Here is a 13,690-nt window from a genome sequence, read left to right as displayed (position 1 = left end):
GTGGTGGTTTCCGCACATCGCGTGTGTGTCGAGCGGTCCGGGTTCGTGTGTTCGAGGTGCTTCTTGTTAGTGGAAGCCGACCTTACAAGTGGTATCAGAGCAGGCTCTATATAGAGAGTGCTCTTACCGTTGTAGACTTCGTGTTAGAGGTTAGATTTTGATCGGTTTTTGTTCATTCTAGAGAGTTTTTCAATTTTCTAGGGTTTTCTCATACTTTTCTCTTGTTTTTTCATGGATTCTTCATTTGTTTCTTGATTTTTCATGATGGATGGTGATTAGGTTTTAGTTGTGAGTGTTTATGCTTGATTTGATTGTTGAGATTGTGTTCAGATTGTGTCAGATCTAAAAGTTTTCTACAAATTCTTTGGGTTTTTGAAGAAGATTGCTGAGGTAAGCAATCATTTGCTTTCAGATCTATTTTGGGATTGTTGTTTGTTCGTATTTGTTCTTCTGAACTTATTGATGATCTAGTGTGTAGTCACACTTGGGAAATAAATTCAGAAGCTGGTTGTTTTGTCCGAATTTGGATAAACCCTTGACAGTACTTGTGGTTTTGTCTGAATTTGTTCAAAAATCCATTATCAGAGTTTGTGGTTTTCACTAGAACTTACTCGTATTGTTTGCACTTTATCAAGTCTTCTATTCGCTCTTAAAAGATAAGTTCTGTCTGCACATATTATTTGAAAAGCTTTTCCGTATTTAAAAGTTAGATCCGCATTTAAAAGAATCCATGGTGTCCGCACTTAGAGTAGTTTAAGAACTTTTGTCTGCACTTATCAATTAGTCCGCACTTAGAACTGTTTAAGAATTTTTGTCCGCGCTTATCAATTAGTCCACACTTAGATTTGTTTGAGATCTATTGTCCGCACTTAGTTCTAAAGTCCACACTTAATCATTGATTCTACACTGTCTGGCTGTCTGCATTTAAGATTTTGTCCTCATTTGAGCTTGTGCGCAATTAAACATTGTCCGCACGTGCTTTTATTTGTCAGACTTTGTTGAGTTTAAAAGTGATTGGTCTATATTTGTGATTTGTTGAGTTTTCATCAGTAACTTTTTGTTTGAAAAGTGTTAAGAGATTTTCTGAAACAAATACCTAGTAAAGATGGCAAACAATTTGAACATCGTTGTTCAAGTATCAGACACAACAACGAAGTCGGAAGCAGTGATAAACCTCCCGTGTTGTTGAACGAGTTAGATTTTCCTGAATGGAATATACGGTTTGAAAGGTACATCAAAGCAAAAGATGTAAGAATGTGGTTATGTATGACGTCAGGTCTAGGCGGAGAACCTGTTCGCAATTTAACAATTACCAGTTATCTCGCTTTAATTGATGATCAAAGAAAGTATTACGAATGCGAAGAGAAGGCAATGTCCTTGATTACAATGTCTTTACCACAATCTATCCTACACGATTTCGGTAACAAAAACTCATTAAAGGAATTGTGGAACAGTTTGAGCAACATGTACAAAGGAAATGAGCTTTTCAAGAAAAGGAGACTCGATCGGCTGAAGACTCAATCGTAGTGTTTAAAGCTATGAAAGGTGAATCGTAAGATGATCTGGTAAACAGATTCTACCATTTATTGAGTGAGTTAGATCGAAGCTAACCGGGATTGTATACCGAATTCGAAAAGGTTGAAAAGTTTCTAAATTGTTTACCAAAATAGTGGAATATGTTTTCTACCTTAATCAAAGAGGGTGCTCAATATGACGAACTCATTCTTGATCAAGCAATCCAGAAGATGAAAGGTTACGCATGGACCTTAGAAGATCAAGACTCTGATTTCGAGAAGCTTCAAGATCCGACTTTGTACCGTGCAAAGAAAATTGAAAAGGAAGCAATTTAGGTGTTGTTTTTATTTCAGAAGAAGCTACTCAAGGAGATCCTGCAAACCTAAGTGCTTTTGTCGTTTGTACCCATAGTGGAAGTACCATTGGTGGAACTCCTATGTCCTATGGAACGTCATCGTTAAGTGCTAGACCAAGTGAACCAAGCTTGAATGTTCCTAAAATTGACTCGCATTGTCTAAAGCTCATAGAAGAAAATATGGCACTTCTTGCATCGTTCATGACAACATTTGAGAATTTTGCACTTGGAAAATTAGTTGAACCATCGACTCTCGATGAAGATCTTGATCAAATTGATCAAGATGATTTGGAAGAGCTCGATTTGCAATTAAGTATGGCGTTACTAGTAAAGAAGAGCGAAGAAATTTCTTCAAGGAACGGGAAAGAGTTTCATTGGTGGTAACACAAAGACACGAAACGGGATTGACATAACCAAAGTTAAGTGCTACAACTGTGGTATCTATGGTCATTATGCAAGAGAATGTTGAAAACCAAAGAATAGAGAAGGAGGCAATGGTCAAGGAAGCTCAGCAAGATCCAACAACAACAGTCCAGCCCCATCCAATACAACTTCTACCACTATCACTTCAACAACAACCTCATTGGATAACCTTACTCCTAGTTCTAATAACGCTATGATTGTTAAATCCCTTCAAGCTATTAGTGAGCCACACGACTGGGGGATTGTAATGGAAGAAACAACTACTTCTATTGTTTCACAAACGTTTATTGCCGAGATCGTTGAAGAGGGGTTTGGAGATTTGTTCGAAGAGGAAAATGTGGAAGAGTTGACTGTGATGGCAGAAGCTTTAAATGAAAATCTGGAAATGGATAAAATCATTGAAGCTGAGGAAAACAAGAGAAGAGAGGATGAGGAAGAAGAAAGAAGAAAGAAAGAAGAAAAGAAAGTTGAAAAGAAAGAAGAAAATGATCGGTTTTAATTCAAAATCGCAACCGCAGAAATGCAATGCTTTGCTGATGCAGAAATGGCAAAGATGAAAGCAGGAAAAGCAGAATGCTCGGATCAAGCTTTCATGGCTAGCATCGAGGTATAATCTAAACCTGCTGATAATAGATGTGCTAGATGCTTAGACTTTGTCGCTAAGTATGACAGATACTCACTCCATAACAGTAATTTGATTACTGATCTGGAGAAATCTAGAGAGTTAATTGTCGCGCTTTCGAGTGCCGACAAAGAACATAAAAGTCAGATGCTTGCCTTGAAAAAGGACATCTCTGAGTTTGAGAGACGACTTGCTCAAGTGACAGTTAAGAATCAAGATTTAAAAGCTGAACTTGAAACTTGTCAAAACACTATTTTGGAAAAGAACAAAATAATTTTAGACAAAGATAACTTGATTCTTGATCTGCAGCGAAAAGTTGAGAAGTTCGAAAATTCATCAGATGTGATGAATTTTTGCATTAACAATCTTCGTCTCAAAGATTCAGAAGATGAGATGTTAGGTATTGGTTACTGATGTGTGTAAAATGCAACATATAAATTACATCAAATGAGGCATAAAACTAACCCTTTTTAGTACTAATGTTGGAAAAAAGTGTGCTTTTGTCTTCCTTTTGTATTTTCAGGACCAAACGAGCTTAAATGAACAAAAGGAACAAATATGTTGCAAAAACTAACATAATTACAAAGAAAAAGAATAATCGTGGCATGCCTGACCCATCGACAGCATCTCCCCAAGCAAAAAAAACAAGAAACAGGAGGCTGACCACGGCCCGTGCCCAGCAAACACGGGGGCGTGGTCAGGTGTCTGCAGAAATGGACAAAGTTGTGGAAGCTTCTATTCCCGACACGGGGGCGTGCCCAGCTCAGCACGGGGCGTGGTCAACGCTAAGATTTACAGAATCTTGCAAATCTTGATAGTACAGATACGCTTCTGCACACTGGGCCGTGCCCAGCGAACACGGGGCCGTGTGGAGCCTAATGCAGACAAGAGCAATTAATGAAGGAAGATAAAGAGGATGGCCAAGGGGGCGTGTCCAGCGGACACGGGGCCGTAGCCGGGCTTCTGTTCAGGCTATAAATAGGGGTGCTTGGCTCACTTCAAAGGCATCCCTTGGCAAACCACCTCTCTCCCACTTTGCCACCACTCCACCACCACTACAACACCCACATCCACCCCCATCATCCGTCATCCACCTTAGAGTATTTGTAGTAGTATCGGGATCCAAGATTGATCGTAAGAGTTCTTGTCAATCAAAGGCCATGTTTGGCTAAGTCTCTTACATCACTTGGTGAAGACAAGCATTTAATGTAATACTTTTGATTTTCAATATTTTCGCACTTTTTATTAGGTTTTGTGTTAATGACTTTAATAACTAGTTTCTTATGTTGAAGGTGAAACTTCTTTATCATTTGTCCATGGTGTCTTGGCATTACTTTACTGTCTATATAAAGTAAAAGATTTTAACCATTCATATCTCTACGGTCTATATAGAAATATGTTGGCTACCTGGTCGGGGGTTAAGGGAATGTTTTGGTAAGGTTCTTGCCTTGTTCAGTGTATAGATCCTGCAAGGACCTGGGTCAAGCTTACTAGGACCTCCTTCAATACCCACTGGTATTGGATGGCGGGGGTGTGAATGGCTTGATCCCCTCATATGTAAACTACTATTAATACATTAAACCGGCTACTTGGGATTGTATCTCTGCTGACTCAAACCACTTAGCCGAGGGTAACGACACTTTCAAAAGAGGGGCCTACCACTTTACGCATTAATAACTTAATTAATTATCTTCCAATATTCCCACCCTTTGGGATTGTATCCTTGCTGACTCAAACCACTGGGTTGAGAGTAACGTCACCTTCAAAAGATGGGCCTACTACTATAACTAAGATAGTCTCTTAAAAAGTGCAAAAGTGCGGAAATCATCAAAGGTTACATTAAAGGCGAGTCGGATCCAAGTGATTCATCTTGTCTATCTTTTTTTATTTTTTTTATTTTTTTTTCAGCATTTTAGTTTTTATTTTTCATGTTTAAAACCTTTTCTATAAATTTTGATTTGATTAGACGTTGAGGATAAACCGGTACTAAAAGCTCTTGTGTCCTTGGACGACCTCGGTATCTTACCAACGCTATACTACGCTCACGATGGGTGCACTTACTCATGTGTGTGTTTAGTGTTAGTAGAATATCGTGTTTATAAATTTAAAACTTGAATAATGTGTAAAACGGGCTTAAAATATCAATAAAAACATAACACACTCGACACGCATCAAGTCTTTGGCACCGTTGACGGGGACACAAGTATTTTAAGAAAGCTTAAAATCGACGGCCTAATCGTTTTTCAAAAACCTTTTTTTAAAACTGCGCACACATTTTTACATTTTTAGGTAGTTTTTGCATTACAGTAGTCTGAACACGGGGCCGTGCTCACTGAACACGCCCCCGTGCTGCATAATTTTTTCAAAACTCCCAGATACAGAGTCTAAACACGGGGTCGTGCTCACTGGACACGCCCCCGTGCTAAACCATACCAGTCACATTTTTCAAAACGCCCAGATACAGAACATGAACACGGGGTCGTGCTCATTGAACACGAGGCCGTGCTCAGCCTCTGTTTCTGTTTTTATTTTTGTTTTCTGGTCCCGAGACTCTGTTGTGGTCTACTGAGTGATTCTTATGGGTCAATACTCAGGAGGTTACAATTACCACTATAAGTAGGATGATTATGAAGAAGAGTATCGTACCATTTGTGGTAATCCTCATTCGGTACAATACTGTGACCTCTTTGGACCATCCCCTTCGTACATATACTATGAAGAGCCCAGGTACGAGCCAACCACTTCATACACATACTATGAAGAACCAAGGTATGAACCTTCTCCCTCACACTCATATCTTGATGAACCAAGGTATGAACCTTCATACTCATACTTTGAGGAACCAAGGTATGAGCCATCACCTTCATATACTTATTATGAGGAACCATGGCGTGGACAACCCACCTCATATGAGTATTATGAAGAACCAAGTTACGACGCTTATCCATCATATACTTACAACGAGGAACAATGGTATGAACCATCTACCTCATATGAGTATTATGAGGAACCAATGATCGAACTTCCGAACTCAAGCTTTGAGGATCCTTATTCTGCTCACTTTGACGAACCATCAACTATCTCACCCGTAGCCGAAAAGATAATAGAACACCTTAAAACTATCGAGCGCTATATAAAAGAACCCGCGCAAGGGAAGAGGTAACTTGTACTAAAGAAGTGATAGTTGAAGAGGTAAAAATGGAAGAACAAGTAAGTGAAAAACCGATACATGAGCTAAACAACGAAAAAGGTGAGTCCGATAACGTTAAAATTCAACAAGAGTCTAAGTTTCAAGAAATTAATATCTTGCCACCTTCTTTCGAAAATCACTGTTTAGTACCTACTCATGCTAAGTTTTTAAAAGATTTAAACACTAACACTAAAATTGACGAATTGGTAAGCATTAAGTTAACAAATGATCAAACTACGCTAATAAAAGATGATCCATTTGAAATTAACAGTACACCGGTTCCATGTTTCTTTCAAAATTCCTTTATTAGTAACATTACAATTGATAAAGATCTTTGTGTTAATATAATGCCAAACTACATCTTTGAAAAATTAAGTATTGGTGATTTTTCTCCACTTCAAATACCCATTTTTCTATCTAATCGGAAAACAATAAAATCAATGAGAGTAGTTGAAGATGTGTTAGTGCAAACAAATCAAATGGTAATCCCAACCGACTTCGTCATCCTTGATGACGCTCCGAGTTTAGTCAGATGGATTCTACTCCTCCAAGAATTTGACATTGAAATAAAAGACAAAAGAGGAGCAGAAAATACCGCTGCAGATCATCTTTCCTGCTTGGAAGATCCAGATTTGGAGGCAACTAGGGATGAGCTAATCAATGAAAAATTCCCAACAGAGTCCCTAGAAATGGTGGAATACCGAGAAGAACCATGGTACGCCGACTATGCTAACTACTTAGCTAGCGGAATAGTCGCAAAAGGATGGTCACATCTTCAAAGAAAAAAATTGTTTGCCGATGTAAGGCATTATTTTTGGGAAGATCCTTATCTTTTCAAAATGTATGCCGACCAACTTATCCGCCGATGCATACATGGTGGTGAAGCAAGGAGAATTCTCCGCCATTGTCATGAAGGTCCATACGGAGGACATCATGGTGCCGCTAGTACCGCACGAAAGGTATTTGATTCAGGATATTATTGGCCAACCATTTACAAAGAGGCCCAAAGTCTTATCAAGACATGTGATGCTTGCCAACGATCAGGTAATATTTCTTCCAAAAACGAAATGCCACAAAATGGCATTCTTGTTTGTGAAATTTTTGATGTGTGGGGACTCGACTTTATGGGATCTTTCCCACCGTCAAAAGGAAATAAATATATCCTTGTGGCAGTAGATTACTTGTCAAAATGGGCCGAGGCCGAAGCTCTTCCAACAAATAGTGGAAGAGTTGTGTTAAGATTCCTGAAACGATTATTTTCCCGTTTTGGAACTCCAAAAGCATTAAAAAGTGATAGGGGCACCCATTTTTGTAACCATAAACTTGAAAATTTTTTAACAAGATATGGGGTCTATCACCGGATCTCAACCGCATATCACCCTCAAACAAATGGACAAGCCGAAGTGACTAATCGAGGTTTAAAAAGAATACTTGAGAAAACCGTAGGATTAAATAAAAAGGAATGGACAGATAAATTAGACGACGCTTTATGGGCTTTTCGGACTGTATATAAAACAACAATAGGTACCACCCCATATAAGCTTGTCTATGGAAAAAGTTGTCATTTGCCAGTAGAAATAGCACACAAAGCCTACTGGGCAATAAAAAACGTAAACTTAGACATAGAAATTGCCGGTAAAAATCGATATTGTCAATTAAATGAATTAGACGAATTAAGGAATCACGCGTATTCTAACTCCGAAATTTATAAGGAAAGAATGAAAAATTTACATGATAAACACATTAAACCCAATGAATTTAGGATAGGATTAGGTTCTATTGTTTAATTCATGACTTCAATTATTTACCGGTAAATTAAAGTCTAGGTGGTCAGGATCTTTTTCTATCACCCATATTTTTTCACATGGTGCAATTGAAATTAAATCTCGAAATGGAATTCCATTCAAAGTCAATGGCCAATGGCTAAAGCTTTATCAAGGATTCATTGAGGATGAAGAGGAGGAGATCTCACTACAAGCGGCTGATGAATAAACAGAGGTTTGTGCATCAACATCATATCTTGTAAATAACGAATGTAGGGAAAGCTTCTAAATCGGGAAGATTTCTTAAACCAACTTTTGGTAAACAGGTCACTCACACGCGCACTAAAAAAACTTAAAAAAAATAAATTTTACCCGTCCACGGGGCCGTGTTCTGCTGGACACGGGGCCGTGGCCGGCTAACTGATGGGGATAAAACCCCTTTTTCCTTTCATTTCTCACTTCAACACGACCCGTTTCCCCGAAAACTCTCTGTTTCCTCAGCGAATTTCTGTTGGTGCATCCGTCTGTCGTCTTCGTCTTGTATCGAATCTTGTATTCATTTAGATAGATCAGGGCACGCAGTTCGAGAAATATGTCAAAAATAGGTTGGGAGGTAATTTCGCACGAAATTACAATTGGTAATTCCACACGAAATTACATGGTAATTTCGCATGGAATTACTAATTTCGCTTGAATGTGATTTCGTGTGAGTAATTCCACACGAAATTACACAGCCTATAAATAGTGATGCCTTGATTTCATTTGTAACTTTCCAGCTTGAGTACCGAATTGCTGCCGAAGTGTCAACTCACTGTAAAACGTTGTCAAATCAATCAAAAGACAGTTTAAAGTGTATATCTAGCTGAATTGAACTTGATACGACTGTTTCCGCCTTTCGTATCTAGCAAAAACTCTTCTGATCGACTCATTGGGGTTAGAAATCGATCCTTCAAGTGGTATCAGAGCTCAGGAGGAAGAGTTCTTACCAATTCAGCTGCAAATTCTGATTTCTACACCTTCTTTTCAAAATTAAACTTGATTTCACGGTCAAAATGTCTTGAATTTCACACATTATGTGCGTAATAGTGTTTTAACAAACCCTTGAAAGTTTCAGACTTAAAATCAGCTTAAAAGTTGATCAATTTGACAAAATTCAGCTCGAGATAATGACATCAGCATAATTTCGCACGAAATAAGGATCTAATTTCGCTTGAAATAGCCTAATTTCGCACCAGATTGTAATTTCGTTTGACAGTTCCACACGAAATCAGTGATTTCGCTTCAAGTTGTAATTTCATTTGATAATTTCACACGAAATCACCTATTTCGTTTGAAAGTATGATATTTCGTACGGAAATAGTTATTTCGCACCAAAAGTTAATTCCGCTTGAAGAGAGTATTTCGTTTGAAAGTTAATTCTGTTTGAAACTGACTGTTTGTGAGATTTTGAAAACTGAAACATGGAAGAAGAATTTGATAACGCCTTTGCTACTCCGATTACCATTGCACAACACACAATGTTAGAAAATGAAACGGGTACCATGCAAAAACCGCATAAGCTCATGAATATCGAGGAGTATAAAGGATGGGAAGAACCATTTGAGAATTGGGTACAAGCAAATTATTTGGATGCTTGGGAATGTGTTGAGACGAAATATGTCAGACCAATGACTGATGATGAGGAGATTATTGCAATAAAATATCTTAGTGCTGAAGAGAAAAAGAAATAAAAAGATGAAAAAATGATGACGAGTTTATTGCATCAAGCTGTGAAAGAAGATATCTTGGTTTTATTGCAACACAATGGAACTGCATACTCTATTTGGAAAGCATTAAAATCAAAGTTTGTTGGAAGCAAAGAAATGATCAAGAACAAGAAATCGCTTTTGAAGAAAGAATTTGATCTATTTCGTGGTTTGAGAACTGAGAGCACCAAGCAGATCATTGAAAGATACTGCAATTTGTTAGTCAACATGAAGAGAGTGAGCATCACTAAGGATAATGAAGAGTTGATTGAAAAATTGGCTGATGTGTTGCCACATGAAACTTGGGGCGCATATCTTATGATGCTAAGAAATAAGAAAGATTTTGGGAATCTGACACTGAGCAAGTTCATTGAAAAGCTTGAAGCTCAGTAGATGGAACAAAGAAAGATTTCTAGAATGAAAGATTTTGATGGTGAACAAGATATTGGGCTGTATTACAAAGCAAGGTTGAATGATAAAACCAACATGTCACAAAAAGTTGAGACTGCATTCAATGCTAAAAGTTCATCGGGAGGTTCATCTAAAGGATCAAACAGCAAAACAAGTTTTTCGTCATATCCATCATTTGATCCAAACTTATCAGCAACCAAGAATGGCAAGAAGTTACAATGCAACATTGTAATGAATTATGATCAGGATTATTCAGAAGAAGTTGCAAAAAGTCACATGTCTTTGTTGGGAACTGTGTTAGAGTCATATGGAAGTTTAGTGGCAGGAAGGATCGGGAATCCAATGTTGACAAAAGAGGATTACGATCAGATTGATGCTGAGGAAATGGAGTTAATGGATATAAAGTGGTGTTTGGCGAGTGTGTTGAGGAGAGCTGAGAAATTCAAACAAATCACGGGAAGAGATGATTTCCGTGATGCAAATGTTTCTACTTTAGGATTTGATAAATCTAAAATTACTTGTTTTCGTTGCAGGGAAAAAGGACACTTTAAGAGAGAGTGCACGAATCGCGAAGCAAGTGGAGCTCAAAATCCGTTCCACAACAATGACTACTATAAGAAAACAATTTATCATCAAGTTGCTCAACAACAACAACAACCACAAACTGCTCATGCCAGGAAGGAGATTGAAGAATCATCAAAGAGAGCTTGTATGGTGAATCAAGATTTTAAAAAATCGTCAAATGGATTCAGTTGGGACAAATATATTTCAGCTGACAGTAAGGCATGTCTAATAGATCAAGCTGATGAAAAGTTACCAGAAGGTTTTTGTGACAACCCGAGTTTTCAAGGTCTTTCCTCGCAACTGCGTACTTGTATTTCGTTATGTGGCATTACGTGCACCTTGTATTGATTGATAATTTATGGTATTGTGTATGTGATGTGTTACTACTTGAAGGATTAGGTGTCACACCCCCAAAATCCACACGCGGAGTATCACCGCTTGGGAGCGTGACTGACCCGGATCAAGCCACCAATCATATCGAACATGTAATTAATGTCAAGTATAATAAATGTAAACCAATCATTCAATACGATTGATGTTCCAACAAAACATAGTTTAAGTAGCGGAAGCGTAACAATGAGAATCCAATGTATGTAAATAGTTCAAGTGTTGTAAGTGTAACATAACATCCACGATCCAAGCTCCACAACGACCTGCTCCTCCCTGTGCAAGCTCCATATGTACCTAATGTCCTGCAAGGCATGCAGCAGAGAGTCAACAACTAGTTGAGCGAGTTCACAGTTAACAGTTCAGTAATAGTATAGTGTGAGTAGTAGTATGTTCGTTCGTTATGTCACGTATCGTATTAGTTTCCATCGCGGCCTCCCAGGCAGGTATGCGAAGATATTAGGGGGTGTTCATCCCGAGTATTCTAGACTAGGTTTATCTGTATCGCGGCCTCCCAGGCAGGTGTGCGAAGATTAGTAAATTTCAGTTCGCGGCCTTCCAAAGGCAGGTGTGCGAAGTTAGTCATATTATCGCGGCCAACCCTTGGCAGGTGTGCGAAGATCAGTTCAATAAGTGTTACTAGTCTAGTCGTAGTTCTATCGTTAGGTTCTATCAACTGAGTATGTACAATAAAGTAATCCAATCCCATTCCCACCCTGGGAACCCCATGCCTTGGCTGTGTGAACTCACCTTGGTTTGCTCGGTATGCTATGCTCTAGGGTTTATCAGTTGTCTAAGTCCGTTACACACGACCTAGGATATGTTGCACATGATACGATGTAAGTGTTTGCATCAAATTAGGGTTTGCAAATCATTAACATTCAAGCAGTTGTGTCTTGTGTGTTTATTGTGTACATGATGATATCACATAGAATGTTCACGCATGCAGCATCATACAGTTGCATTCAGTATCATACGATTATACGCACATAGAATCATACATCATGTAATCAGTTCATCGTATTCACATAATTCACGCGTCTCGTCTTTGATTACACAGTTTAATCTAACGTAACATGTTATCATCGTTAATAAGCTTAACAGGTTTAGTAGAGTTTACGGCTTAAACAAGTGCATACACATCTTTACAGCTTGAACACTATATAACATACATCTCAGGCCTCATATTAATACACACGAAATCAGACAGGGCCTTGCCCTTCCTAAAACTCAGACAAGTGTGGTGGGGGGGGGGGTTTCCCCTGTTTAAAAGTCGGATAGCATAAGGGGGGTTTCAAAACTCGAACAACATAACTTACACATGAGAAGCTCGGACCAAAAAGGGTGGTTAAAACTCGGATAGGGGTGTGGGGATGTTAAAACTCGGACAAAGAGTTCCATTGAAGAAACTCGGACCACTTTGGAGTCAAAAGTTCGGACCTTTGGGTCCTTGTAAAGTCGGACCATGCACTTCATTAAAACTCGGACCTTCTAAAGGTCATTAAAGGTCGGACAAGGGTGATGGGTCACAAACTCGGATCCTTATGTGACACTCACAACCTCGGACCCTTGATATCTCATGCTAAGTGTTCGGACATCATGATAATTACTAAAACTCGGACCATTATATGCAAATAAAGTCGGACTCATGAGTTATTCATAAAAGTCGGACTTCACCATCCATTAAAACTCTGACTTAAGCCTCCTTAATACAAAACTCGGATCTAATATCCTCAGACAAGCAAGCAATCATAATCAATCCACAGTTAGTCGTGCAAATCATTTGAACAGTTACGTTTTCATAAATCACCAGTCACGTTCATCGTTCCAAACCCTAATTTCTTACCTTTCCATAGAGTAATGATCAAGTTAACAATCAACCATATTAACACATCATGCATCTTAATCATCGGTAATCGATTATACCACAAATCAACATCATTACTCAATAAATTAGAATTCATTCAGTAATCACAAGATATCATATAAGAACTAGGGTTTATAAAGATTACACAAATCAAGAATTGGTAATGATCAAACAATCAATTAGGTTTACAAGTATTACAATAATCGATAAACAATTACCTTAAATGATTCTAGTGAAAGATGAATCAAAAGTGCGGAAATGTTTTGTGCCAATGATGATGATGGTGATGATTGCTAGGGGATTAGAGAATCCAGTACTTTGGTTTTGTGAAAAGTGATTAGTGAACAAGGAATTAGGGTTAAGTATTACTAGGATTTCACTAATTGCTCTCTATATCCTCAAGTATTAACTTTTACACAAGTACACCATCTCACAACAATTTCACAGTTTCACCACTAAGTTTATGCATTTAACAAATTTATCACAATTAACACATAACCATGCATAATCACACAATGCACTTTATTGTATCAAAACGTTACAATTCCATAGCCCACTATTTGTACAATTAAACAACTAGACAATATATGAACGTGCAATAAATGCGAAATAGAATCTTGGAAATTCGAGTTGTCACATTATCCCCAACTTAAAAGAAATTTCGTCCCGAAATTTGGTACGCACTCACTGAGGAAGCTAGGTAAGCTGTAGTGTTCACTGGTTTTCCTGGGGTGTCACATCATCCCCCCGTTGAATTGGAATTTCGTCCCGAAATTCAGTAGTAGTAGCTTCAGCCTCAGTAGTGGTTGCATTGGTTTCGAATAACTGGGGGTACTTTTCTGTCATCT

The sequence above is a fragment of the Helianthus annuus genome, chromosome 6, assembly GCF_002127325.2.
Source record: "Helianthus annuus cultivar XRQ/B chromosome 6, HanXRQr2.0-SUNRISE, whole genome shotgun sequence".
Lineage (NCBI taxonomy): Eukaryota > Viridiplantae > Streptophyta > Magnoliopsida > Asterales > Asteraceae > Helianthus > Helianthus annuus.
The sequence above is the reverse complement of the archived record's forward strand: the minus strand, read 5'-3'. Positions refer to the sequence as shown.